This window comes from Peromyscus maniculatus, chromosome 14, assembly GCF_049852395.1.
Source record: "Peromyscus maniculatus bairdii isolate BWxNUB_F1_BW_parent chromosome 14, HU_Pman_BW_mat_3.1, whole genome shotgun sequence".
NCBI classification, from domain to species: domain Eukaryota; kingdom Metazoa; phylum Chordata; class Mammalia; order Rodentia; family Cricetidae; genus Peromyscus; species Peromyscus maniculatus.
In genome coordinates this window covers 14,569,403-14,582,660 of record NC_134865.1, presented here as the reverse complement: position 1 = coordinate 14,582,660, position 13,258 = coordinate 14,569,403, and the positions used below count along the sequence as shown (strand labels likewise).

Here is a 13,258-nt window from a genome sequence, read left to right as displayed (position 1 = left end):
AAAGAATCTGACATGGGATTCACCAGCCAGATGCAGAGGAAGTCACATGTACAGTACTAAGGAGAGGTAATAAGCCGCATGGCAGAATGTAGATTAGTATAAACAAGAGAATGTAAGTTTTAAGAGCCTAAGCTAAAGCCAAGCTTTCATAGTTAATAAAAAGTGTCCGTGTCATCATTTGGAAGCTGGCAGCCCAAAGAAAGACCTGCCATAGCCACTCTCTTTTAAGCGTGGCGGTTGGTAAGCGGGTCCCACGTAGGTTCATTGTGTGGACGGAGAAGTGTCGTTTCTGTGCACGTCCCGTCTGGTTCATCCACAGTATGATGCTTGTCCACAACGACAGCAAGGCGTTTGGGTTCTGTAGATTCAAACGTCACAAAAACTTTAAAGCAAGCACAGTTGTCAAGGTCGGGTGGGCTAAAGCACTCAGGAGGATGCCCGGAAAGAGCTCTCGATGGGCGGCTCATTTGAAGGGGAAGCCGGAAATGGACCTGTGAAATCCCAACGAGAGCTGTGAAGGAAGCGGTTGATGCAGTGGGGACAGTGCAGAGGGCCAAACAGGAATTCCAAGCCAAACTGGCAGTAAGCAGAGCGAGGGAAATAGAGAGCTACAGAAAGCACAAGGCATCTAACAAACCAAACGTCTATCTCATCCCCGGTCCCTGCTGTAGGCAAAGGAGAGTGGCTAAAAGGAGAAAGGGACTGGTGCACGCGTGGAGGGGGGTTCTTCAGAAGTCTCACTGTTGGAGCTCGGGAGACAGCTTAGTTAGTCGAGTGCAAGCATGGAGGTGTGGGTCCAATTCTCAGAACCCACCTAGGAAGCTGGGTGCCGTGGTGGCAGGTGCTTGTAATCCTCGTGCTGGAGATGCGGAGTCAGGTGGATCCTCTGGGTTCACTGGCCAGCCAGGATGGCCTATCCGGTGAGCCTTAGGACATCGAGAAACCCCATAGATGGATACTGCCCGAGGAATGACACCATACACACACACACACACACACACACACACACACACACACACACACACACACACACACACACACACAGGAATCGTTTCTGTATTTGCATTTGAAAGTATCTTCTAGAGACTTAGAGTTGTTGATTTGTTATAGAAGGTAACTCACACAGAAGATAACTAGAAATCTCTCCTGCATGGCTGTTTGTACATCTCAGTGTGTTGTTAGTGATCCATCTGCTTACGCAAACTATGACAATTCTGGTTGTGGGCTTGACATGGCGGTGCACGCCTTTAATCCCTGCGCTAGGGAGGCAGAGGCAGGTGGATTTCTGTGAGTTTGAGGCCAGCCTGGTCTACAGCGTGAGCTCCAGGCCAACCAAGCCTGCATAGTAAGACCCTGTCCCAAAATAATCAATCGAGAAACAAACAAACAAAATTGCATCTGTAAATTCTGGACATAAAATGGTCCTGAATCTTGACAATAGCCATTATTTTTGAAGTGACTGGTTACTAAAATTCATTGTTAGTAATATACAAAATGAAATTCTTTTGTGGCAAAACATTCCCTTCCCAGTGGTCTGCAGAGACAAGCACAAGGACTGAAGATTTTCATGGCAACTTCAGCAGCTTTCGATTTAAGTATTTCCCATCTCGTCTCCATTTGCAGCTTCCCAGAGGAGCACAGTGGCCACATACAGCGACGCCTAATTATGAGGACCAGTTCTGACCTAGTTTAATTGTTCTGGCAGGCAGTTGTAGATGGGGGAATAATCTGATGCGGTAAGGGTGTTATTTCTGCCTCCAGGGATGCTCTGTTCTCTTGCTAATGATTTCTGCAGTTCCTGGTAGATGAGCTTCTCCCAGCTGCAGCCCAGGAGCTACCCAGGAACAGCTCACTGGGATGTCTAAAAGTCGTATGGTTCTTTTAAAAGAGTTCCTAATTGTATTTTGGAAAATAGAACTCACAGCTAGAACATCTGCCTATTGTTTGCACACAATACTATTTGAAAAGGATGTTAAAGGAGCTAATTGTAAGACCCAATGACCGAGGGCCTCTAGCTAAGTATTGGATGAGGTCCTTGATCCTCCCAGAAACCCCATGAGCTGGGCCTCCACCATCTGATTTGGATGTTGTGTAATGTATACATGTGTCAGAGCATCACATGGAGTCTATTAACATGTGCTTTATATGTCAGAGCATCACATGGAGTCTATTAACATGTACTTTGTATGTCATATAGAAATTAATTAAAATAAAGCATTTTCTTTAATCCCCAGGTTACGAAAGAATTTCATGCCTAAAGGGCAAAAGCCATTAACAAAAATAAATAAGTGTGCTAATTACATTCAAACTTGAATAACAAAGGCACCACAAAGCTAAAACCCAGCCATTTTGAAAAGATACTTGAAATACATTTTCTAAAACTGAATTTATTAACTGTTAGTGAGAAAGATCCCTGAATGTCTTCATTCCTTCTAGGAGTGAAGAGTCCTACAAACTACCCAGAAGCCTAGATAGATCAGTGGTTAATACATGGAATAGATTAAAGGCAAAAATCAACCTGAAAAAGAAAAGTATTTCACAAAATGGGCAAATGTAAAAGGTCAAGTGATAAAAGAAACCCCGATAGTTACTGTGTGAAAAATACCTTCAAGAGATAAGGTAAACACAAGGCAAGGCATTCCTTTGTGGCCATCAGATTGGCCGGTCTTTTAAAAGTTTGATTGTGTGCAGCATTGTAGAAATGTGTAAGAGGAGCGTTCATGGGCTAGGAAGCCATGGGCAGAGATGACAGAATGTTATTAATTGTATTTCCAAATATATTTAAAACATTTAGTGTTTTATTATTATTGCTTTATGAAATCACTCATCATTTGACCGTGACTATTTCTTTACATCCTATAACCAACTACATGCCTCTCACTTAGTCACATATTTCTGTACATATATCTGGAATCATTTCTTTTTGTCCTAGAACTTTGAAAAAGCTAAAAAAAAAAAATGGATGAAGAGATGAAGTCTTGCTGTGTTTCCCGGCTGGCCCTGAGGCCCTGGGTTGGAACTCTGCAATAGCAGAACTGTACGTAGCACACATCAGTGTGCCCCGCTGAACACTTATTTTTGACTGGGTCTTTGGTAGGGAAGTCTCCAGGGTTCTATTTTCCTGAATACACCTTTGTTTTTCCTTTCCATTTGAAAGATATTTTTGCTAAGTGTATGTCAAGTTGGAAGTGATTTTCTTCCTGTACTTTAGAGAAATCAGTCCATTTTGTTTTCTATTGACAAGCCAAGAACTGCCTTATCGTTGTTTTCTTTAAAGCTAATGCGTCTTTTCTCTCTGCTTTTGAGTTGTCTCTTTGTTAGTTTTAAGCAGTCTTGCACAACGCATTTAAGTGTGGTTTTCTTGGTGTTTAATCTGCTTGCGTTCAAAGAGCTTCTTAAATCTGTAGTTTGAGATCTTCTGTCAGTATTTGAAGACTCTCATCCAGAGAGTACACCATTCTTTTTTTTTTTTTTTTTTTTTCTTCTCGAGACAGAGTTTCTCTGTGTAGCTCTGCCGCCTTTCCTGGAACTCATTCTGTAGACCAGGCTGGCCTCGAACTCACAGAGATCCGCCTGCCTCGCCCCCCCCCCCAAGTGCTGGGATTAAAGGCGTGTGCCTCTGCTGCCTGACTGCACCATTCTTGACCTCTTCCCTTAAACCCCTTAGTCCACAGCCCGGGGTGTCCTATACAGTTCTTTCGCTCTTGATGTGGTTTTCATCTCTTCTCCCATGCCCTGGTTGTCACTCTCTCTCACTGTGAAGTTGATATCAGTTGTGAACTTGGTTAGGCCTGGAATGACTTGGGGATGGGCTTCTGGGCTTGCCTGTGGGGTTTATCTTGGTTACATTAATGGACATAGGAAGACTGGGCCCACTGAGTGGCATCATTTTCTGGCCTAGACCAGAAAATGTTTTGTAGAAAATGTATTGTATAAAAAGAGAGAGTGGGCTAGCTGGGCACAAACATTCGTCGTTCTTTGCTTCTTGGCTGTGGGTGCTCTATGACTAGATGCCTTGGGAGTTTGCCCTTGTGACTTCCCACCACAATGGACTTCAACACTGAACAAGGTAAAATCAACTCTTCATTCTTTGAATTGCTTTAGGACAAGTCAGTATGCAAGCTCTTTCCAATAGGATCTAGCCGGTCTCAAACTCATTATGTGTCGGGGTGGGTGGTGGGTGTGGGGGGGTGACCTTGAACTCCTGGTCCTCTTTCCTCCACTTTCCAATTGCTGGGATTACAGGTAGGTACACACCACCATACAACGTCTTTGTGTGTGTGTGTGTGTGGTATATGTGTGTGCTGTTTGCGTGTGTGTGTGTGTGTGTGTGTGTGTGTGTGTGTGTGTGTGTGTGTGTGTGTATGTGGTGGTACAAATGCAGAGGCCAGAGGAAGGCACTGAGTGTCCTCCTTTATCACACTCTGCCTTAATCCTTTGAGGAAAGTTTTCTCCTTGAACCCAGAACTTGTGCTTTTTGGCTATGCTGGCACCTAGGATCACTCAGTGATTCTGTTTCTGCCCTCACTGTGTTGGGCTTAGAAGCAAGTATAAGATTGTGCATGGCTTGGTGTGCGGGTGCTGGGATCTGAACTCTAGATTGATCTTTCTCCTCCTCCTCCTCTTCCTCCTCCTCCTCTTCTTCTTCTTTGATTGTTTTCTTTAATTTCTTAGCTCTTTTGGTATAGGGCTTAGCTGTGTAGTACTCACTGTCCTAGAACTCGCTATGCATACTAGATGATGGCCTTCAATTTTTGGCCGTGTTCTTGCCCCTGTCTCCCAAGTGCTGGGATTAGAGGCATGTGCCTCCATAACTAGATTGTATTCATCTTTCATTTGCTTAATGTCTTTTTATTCCTTGTGTTCTGTTTAACTGTGTTAGGAATGGAACAGAGATAAATGCCCGCCTCCCACCCTCCATGGCTATCTGAACGTGCCCTCTTTCTCTTTCTAAAATTTACATTGTGATTCTATTTTCTTCTTGAACTCATGTAAACTTTGGGAGTTCTGACCTTGACAATTAACTAAACTGCAGTTCAGGTGTTTTCTATGATATTTTAAATGAAATACAACATTAGATGCTTTGTTTTAATGGCCCATGAAAAAAAGAACACAGGAAAAAAAAAGCAGCCTTCCACAAATAAATAATCCAAAAATGACTTTTTCTTAGACAAACAAAGGTGATATAGTGGAGGAAAAAAGATCTTTCAACAAATGTCACTGGAGCAATTGGACACTTGTATACAAAAAATAAACTCAGTGTTGGGGGATGTAGCTCAGGGTGGAGGGCTTGCTCAGTACACAAACGACCCTAGCTTTAATGACCAGAATGACAAACAGAGAAGCAGGCAGGCAGACATCTTCCATTGAAACCACGTTCTATTTGAAATTATGATATAAGCTCAAAATGGATCATAAATCTAAATGCAAAGCCTAATCTATCAAGTGAATGATCAAAAGCAGACAAAACCAAAATTTCTTAGATATAACAGTGTACCAAAATTTGACATTGATCTTCATCAAAATTCTAAACTTCTGTTTTTCAAAAGACACCATGACCAGGCATATTAAAAGGACTTGACCATACCAACTGCTAGTGAGGAGGTGGAGCAACTGGAACCATTGTATGTGCTGAGGAGAGGGCTACTGGACATGGATGCTAGAAAACTGTATTTAGCCTGTGACACAAGCATTTTACTCCCAGGTATTTACTCAAGAAAATGATGAAACCATGATCCATACAAAGACTTGTGTACAAATAGTCATAGCAGATTTATTTATTGAAAAGGCTTTTAAACTTACTTTATAGTGTGTGTGTGTGTGTGTGTGTGTGTGTGTGTGTGTGTGTGTGTGTGTGTTTTGCTTGCATGTATCTATGTACACCACATATATGTCCGGTGCTTTTGCAGGTCAGAAGAGGGTATCAGTGTAAGCATTATAGCTCATCCTGGCAGCTGGGAGCCAAGGAATACCACAAAGTCACACTGCACAATCAACCTCACACAAGAGATTTTTTTGGGAGGGAAAAAACCAGGAGGGTGGTTGCCTCTGCTCGGGCAAGAAACAGCAGCAAACTGAACAGGATACAGGGCTTATACAGAGTTTCTTGAGAAGGGGGTGGAACTTTTCAGAGTGGAGACTGGTCGGACATCAACTTCAGAGATGAGGCTTTTTACTCTGTAGGGTGGGGACAGGGTCCAGCAGTTAGGGCACTTAGAATATTCTGTGGGTGAAACCTGGCAGGTAGAGGTCCTTGGGGAAGGGGCGGCCACTCATGTGGCTAGAGGGGCTTATAGTCAGTTGTAGATGGTTGTGAGCCACCATGTGAGTGTTGGGAACTGAACCCAGGTCCTTTGCAAGGGCAACAAGTGCTCTCAACTATTGCACCATCTCTCCGGCCTTCCTGGGTTCATCAGCAGCTGAGTGAGCAATCCAATTGTTGTAAAGCTGAACAATGGAGTAGTCATAAGCAATAACAGATATCAACTATTGACAACTAAGCAACATGAATAATGGAGAATAATTATGCCCATGGAAGAGCCAGACTAAAAAAGAAAATAGACTATATAAGCCCATTCATATAAAACTCTGGAAAATGTAAACTAATCTCCAGTGAATGAAAGCACATTAGTGGTTGTCCAGGGATGGACTGGATCCAGAATTGAAGGGAGGATTGTAATGGTGGAGGAAGAGACCGTTGGGAATGATGGTTGTGTTAATTATTTTAACTTCAGGCATTATTATATCTGTAAGTATGTACATTACCACTTACCACTTTAAGAAATGAAATTCTTTCAATGTCAGTTAAATATCAACGGACCTAAAAGAGAACACCAACTGACTTAGACATTGCCATATTCGATACAGTTTAGTGATCCTAAGGAAATACGAACATGCCAGCCCAAAGTTGAATGAGAAATTAATTGTGTCTCTGAAAAGTTGAAGTTGTCACCAGGAAATGCTCCACTAGTTTGAAGTGTTGCTTGTTTCTTTCCATTTGGAAATGTAAAAATGACGAGAAAGTACTCAATATGTGTGCCAAATTGAAGCTGATTAACCTCTGACCTCTTTACATCATTTAAGGAGGCCGCGTGCATGCAGGCCCGAAGGAGCTCTGTCAAAATGCTGACTGCGAGGGGATTCCATTTCCACTACTCTTTGTTTTATTCCCAGCCCACCTAATTTGACTCTTGTGTTCACACAAGGCTGAGGGCTTTATCTGAATCCCAATCAGTCACAGTTGTTGGGAGAAGCAGCCTGGTTCTGGATTTTTCATGTATGAAAAGATGTATGTGCTCAACAGAAAATAAAATTCCCTTTCATCTCTGGTCAGGACAACTTAGTAATTACTATGGCATTTGGAGGAAATGCTGGTGTGATCATTTTGTTTAGATTATTTTTATTTTGATGAGCTAAGAAGCGTGAGTGACTTCAGGCCTAAGGTAGCGCATGAGAGCAAGCTGGCTGCATTTTATGTGGAGGGTACAGAGACTGAAAACAAATTGCCTACAGATTGAAATAATTTCCATGGGGTCACAGATGTCAACAGCCATCTCTCAGAATTGGTTTTCTTTTTAAACCGGACATTTCTTTCATGATGTCGTCTCGCTATGAAAATGAGCCTCACATAAAACATGTTTAAAACCATTTGAGGGCCCCTGGGAGCTCTTAGTTATGTGTCATTCGTTTATAGTACTAATTTCTATCACTGTTATTATCACAGTCATCACTGTCATCATTAAACATTCACTGAATGTAAAATATTTAAGGGTTTAAAAAAGACACCAACTTTACATTGTAACGGTGCGGAATCAAAGGCTTCCTAACACCAGAGTTTCACTTAATCATGAGGCATGGCTCTATGTGGTGAAATTCAGTAATTCTCACATAATCGATAGAGACATAGTGAAAATTAGCTTTGCAAAGCAATTTTAGTACAACAGTTATTGGATGAAGGAGATCCTTCTAGAATCTTCTTACCTTTGTTATAGAAAGTTGATACAAAGGTTCTTCAAATCAGAGACAATACTTGGGGGCTTTACTTCCACAGAAACTGGTTGTTATGGGGATACACCATGGCAAGTGATTTTCTGATTCTTGTAGGAGACCAAGAAAGAAAACACAAACGCTTAGAGGAAAAAGAACTAGTCCAGTGGTTCTCAATCTGTGGGTCATGACCCCTTTGGGGGGGGGTCACATATCAGATATTTACATTATGACTCATAACAGTAGCAAAATTACAGTTATGAAGTAGTAATTTTATGGTTGGGTTCAGCACAGCATGAGGAAATAACTGTATTAAAGGGTCACAGCATTAGGAAGGTTGAGGACCACTGGACTAGTCTGTTACCTCTCTCACGGCTAACACAAATCTACACATCCATTCAATTACGCTGATGGAGCAGCTAGTATCTAGGCATATGCATATATGATGATCACTTTTTTGATGGGACTATGGCAGAGTAGAGGTATGATATGGATATTGAGAGGGGTACAAGGGAGGTCCCCCTCCCCATGTTGGGAGAGTGGTGAGGTGTGAAGAACTTTCTGGAAGAGGTGATCCTTCAGCTGGGATCTGCAAGATAAGTAGACTTTAAGAACACAGAGTGGGGGAGAAGGTGAAGGAAGGCCAGGGCAGAGGCCAGTGCACATGAGTGCTCAGTGAAGAGAGAATGACTTCACATGCCTGTAGAAAGAATGTTCTAGTCTAGCTGGGGATATTAGACCCAATAGTGAAATATGCAGCTGAGGTGGAGGCAAGGACCAGAGGAAGGTTTATGCAGAAGGTGCCCAGGGAGACATTAAGTCATCTCAGCAGAGGAGTCATCTTTTAGAATTTCATTTTGGACTAAAGGACTACTGCCCAGTGAAAAGAAAATTCATCAGGTTTGAAAGTAGATTATCTGTGAAATAGTGTAATGAAAATTTGCCAAATACATGAATGTTAATAAACATTGTGGTTTATTTAGCCTAGTTAAGGTGTGTGTTTTGGGTGGTATTAATGCTGTTTCATTGGAGCACAGCCTTTGAAATAGACTTGCATTCATAGCTGATTGTATAACTTGAATTTAAGGCATCAGGTTGGTGGGCTGAAGAGAGGTGGGGAGGCAGAAGGCATTTCTATTCCACTCAACTAAGAAGAAACAATCCGTGCACTAAAATACAACACAGACTTCGTGAAACTCAGTAAAATGGAATGGGAAAGAGGCAAGACATGGACTAAGGAGAGAGATGCTGGGGTGGTAGGATGTTCTCACAGCTGGGAACAGCTGCATCTTTGAGTGCAAGATATGAGAGAGAGAGAGAGAGAGAGAGAGAGAGAGAGAGAGAGAGAGAGAGAGAGAGAGAGAGAGAGAACCCTACTTCTTTCCAAGACTCTGAAGCCTCTCTAGAAATTCTGTTATTGCTATTTACATCCCATGAGATTCTGGTCCTTATTTTTATTATCTTTGTAATCATCAGCTTTGTGACTGGGATGACAGTTGGCTCGATATTCAATTGACCACTGTAGAGGCAAGGAAGTCGCCAGAAGGCTGTAGACTGAAGTGGATGTGTGGTGCTCAGAGACAACCTGTGGAACTGTTCTCCACCACGTGGATCTCAACGATCAAACCCAATTCATCAGACTTTGTGGCAAAGAGCCTCTACCTGCTGAGCCATCCCATCAGCCTCCAAAGTAGACCACATTTTAGGGATGCCTTGAGGCTCAGATACCTTGGTGGTGGGCCATAGACTGTGTTAAATAGGGCATTTTACCCGATAATCAAAAGCATTTTTTCAATGTTTCATTTATTTGCTTTGCAAACCTCTTACATGTTGAAGTCCACAATCTTGTTTAATGAGCAGACTATTATTTGTGGAGATTAAACTGAGTGTCATGCTCTATGATTCTTATATCTTAAATCACGTCCTAGTTTTCCATGCTACATTACAGGATCATTTTGATTACAGAATTAGGTCTTTAATGTAAAGGATGGGTGTGCAATTGGACCTGTATTGGATTTACTACATATGTATTAAGTAAATATACATTTACTTCTATACATTAAGGCGTAGCTAGGCCTGTGTTTTTTAAGTGCTTTATGCATCTTTGATCGGAATTGAATGATCATAGTTGGTAAACATTATAGTGGTGACTTGTTTTAATTCCTTCCGGATTGTTTGTTAGTGAGATTTGCTTGAAGGGAAACCAGATGTAGAAAGACGAAACTACAGTGGCACATTTTTTTTTATTGTTTATCCTTTTATTACTGGAATCTGAATAGTCGTTTGCTCACTCTCTCTTTAGTTTATCACCAAGAACTTTGACCCCTTTGCTTATGCAGTGTACACACACACACACACACACACACACACACACACACACACACACACTCATTGTAATTAATTGGTATGTGTGTTAGATTATTTGATGGGAAATAACAAGGGGACATTACATATTTTATCAAAGTTGGCTTCTGAAAGCTGCATGTCTGAACAAGTAATCTTTTTTTTATCAGCAAACACTGTATTTTACACCATTCTAATCTCTAACAACTCAAATCCATTGCTCACTGTTGTTGGGGCATGACTTGAAATGGAGTGTTTCTTTAAGACTGTGCTGTGGATATACATATTGAAGACCATCTTAAATGCCTCCAAGACTTAATTAGTGGAACACTACAGATACACGGGAAATCCCCTTGTGGGAGGGTTCTCCATTATGCTGCCGTGCCTGACATGATTCAAACATGGTTTCTCTACTTTACAGAAAAGCTGGTGTGTAAGGTGGCTGTGAATTAGCAGAGCTCTCTCCAGATTCATGTAGCAATATAGGCACAGCATAACTTACAGATCCTGTTTGATTAAAAACATTGTCACTTTTGTCTCTTACTCTGCAAACACTCACCCCAGAAAAGTCAATTTTGTGGCTAGGGTCCATAAGGACCAATCACCCCCATAGGACAGTATGATAACTCAACAATATGTTGAAATCAATCTCAACATTTTTTCTTTTCTTTTTTCTTTTTTCTTTTTCTTTTCTTTTCTTTTTTTTTTCTTTTTTTTTGAGACAGGGTTTCTCTGTGTAGCTTTGGAGCCTTTCCTGGAACTTGCTTTGGAGACCAGGTTGGCCTCGAACTCACAAAGATTCACCTGCCTCTGCCTCCCGAGTGCTGGATTAAAGGCGTGCGCCACCACCGCCCGGCAACAATTTTTCTTAATAGATCCCTACCTTGTGATTTGAGACAGGGTCTCTCACTGAATGAACCTGGAGCTAACTGATTCGGCTAGACTGGGTTGACCAGTAAGCCCCAGGAATCACAGGCATGTTCAGCTGTGCCTGTCCTGGGGATCTGAACTCACCTCCTCATGAGTGTGTAGAGTGACCACCCCCATCCCCCTGCCCACTTGTGGCATTCTTTCAAATCACTCACCTGCTTGCCTGAAGCAGACACTGCAGCATTACATCAACCCATGTTCTTAGAGCCAGTGGACGCTCAGCAGCACAAGTATCATGGAGGTTGTTTTGGCCAGGTGTGAAGGTTTGACCTCTAGTTCAGGGTTTGAAAATAGTGGTATGCCTATGTTCTCTGGGCTTAAGACCAAATCTCTTCCATGCCAGGCATGCAGCAGGAATTTAGAAATATTTTTTGCTTACATTGAGGAATTCATCTGTAAAGTAGTTGACTAAATGGAAGAAATCAGTCCAAACCCTTTCAGGGCTTCCATGCCTGGTAGAAGTTCTTCAAGAATGTACATTTTCTGTAGCTCTTCCCTGTGGAGCTTTCAGCTGACTGGATGCCCATGGACACCAGCTGGGGTGGTGATGTGCTTTTAGAAACAGACGGGCTATTAGTAAAGTGGCTTCAGAAGGATGTTTCATTGTCAGAAGATTGTAACAGAAGAAGAAGGAGCCGTCTGTCCCACATGCTCCATTGTCCTGAGGTATGGGTTTCTTCTATCTCCTTGATAGTTTTCTGACTAGGACAGAGGCCTATATATCAAATTCTACCATTTACATTTACTTGAATCCTTTGTTAATTATTGTCTTTTTGCTTCATGGTTGTCCTTAATACATAAACTCACTTTTACAGAGTTTTCAACTAGGCCAAGTGTTGGGAGAGGAGAGCAACAACATGCTTTACCCTCATTTGGAACCTTTAGGGACATCTCTGTACAGGAGGCTCAGGAATGACCAGTGCTCTTTGAGAGCTGAGCAAAGAGCAGTTGATGAGAAGTTGTTCATGGGCCCTTGTTGTCAAGCTACTGCTTGAGATAGGTTTCTTCTGCACCTGTTATATTAAGGCCTATAAGGTTGTCAGGGTCATCAATAAAACTCAACTGGCTTGTTCTTCAAGTCTTGGGTAAGAGACTCATGTTGGTGAGATCAGTGTTAAAACTGATAAAGGACTCACATAAAGGAGGTAATTATGAGGAATGAGTGTATGTATAGATATATGTATATATACACACACACACACATATGACATAGTATGACATTTAAAAATCACTGTGCATCAGGAATTGTGTGAGATTTTTAAGTGCATTACCCCATTTGGTCTTCAGAATGTCCCATAAAATAAGTGCTATATTTACATTCATTATATAGGAGAAACATTTTGAGGAACAGAGTTTTGAGAGGGAGTATATTAAGGGGCAGAAAAGTTCAAATGGGGAGAAGTGGAGGATTGGAAAGACAACGGAAAGAAGCATAAAACAAAAGAGGTTTGAGAAAAATAATTTGGTAGATTCAATTAAAAAACATAACAAGGGGGGCTGGAGAGATGGCTCAGAGGTTAAGAGCACTGACTGTTCTTCCAGAAGTCCTGAGTTCAATTCCCAGCAACCACATGGTGACTTGAAAGTATCTTTAATGAGATCTGGTGCCCTCTTCTAATGTGCAGGCATACATGCAGACAGAACACTGTATACATAAATTTTAAAAAAAGATAAAAAACATAAGGAATCTGAAGGCATAAGCCCTGTAAGACTAGACAATGCAGATCTGAGAAGCAATGGGTAGTAAACAGGAACTCCAGTGCTAAGTATGGGACAGCTGTTAGAATTCTGCTCTTACTCCAGCTGCATGACCCCACACGGGCAGTTCAGGAGTTAAGCAAAGGGTCTCGTGTCTTACGTCATCAGTGTGTACTGGTGATCACATACGTGCAGTGTGGTCGCACAATCTGAGCATGCACGGTGTGGCTCTGTAAACCCATCTGTGTCTTAAAGAGCCGTGACTCAGACCCCCACCCTCTCTCTCCTGTTCTGCTCTGCT

The 13,258-nt window shown here is 42.0% G+C and overlaps 1 long non-coding RNA gene across 1 annotated transcript; it reads left to right on the top strand.

Moving 5' to 3' along the window:
- Positions 1-989: 989 nt before the first annotated feature.
- On the top strand, positions 990-9,885 carry LOC121822326 (uncharacterized). Its single transcript, XR_006063343.2, has 3 exons — positions 990-1,736; positions 5,550-5,704; positions 9,463-9,885. It is a non-coding gene; the product is annotated as an uncharacterized LOC121822326 (long non-coding RNA).
- Positions 9,886-13,258: the final 3,373 nt, after the last annotated feature.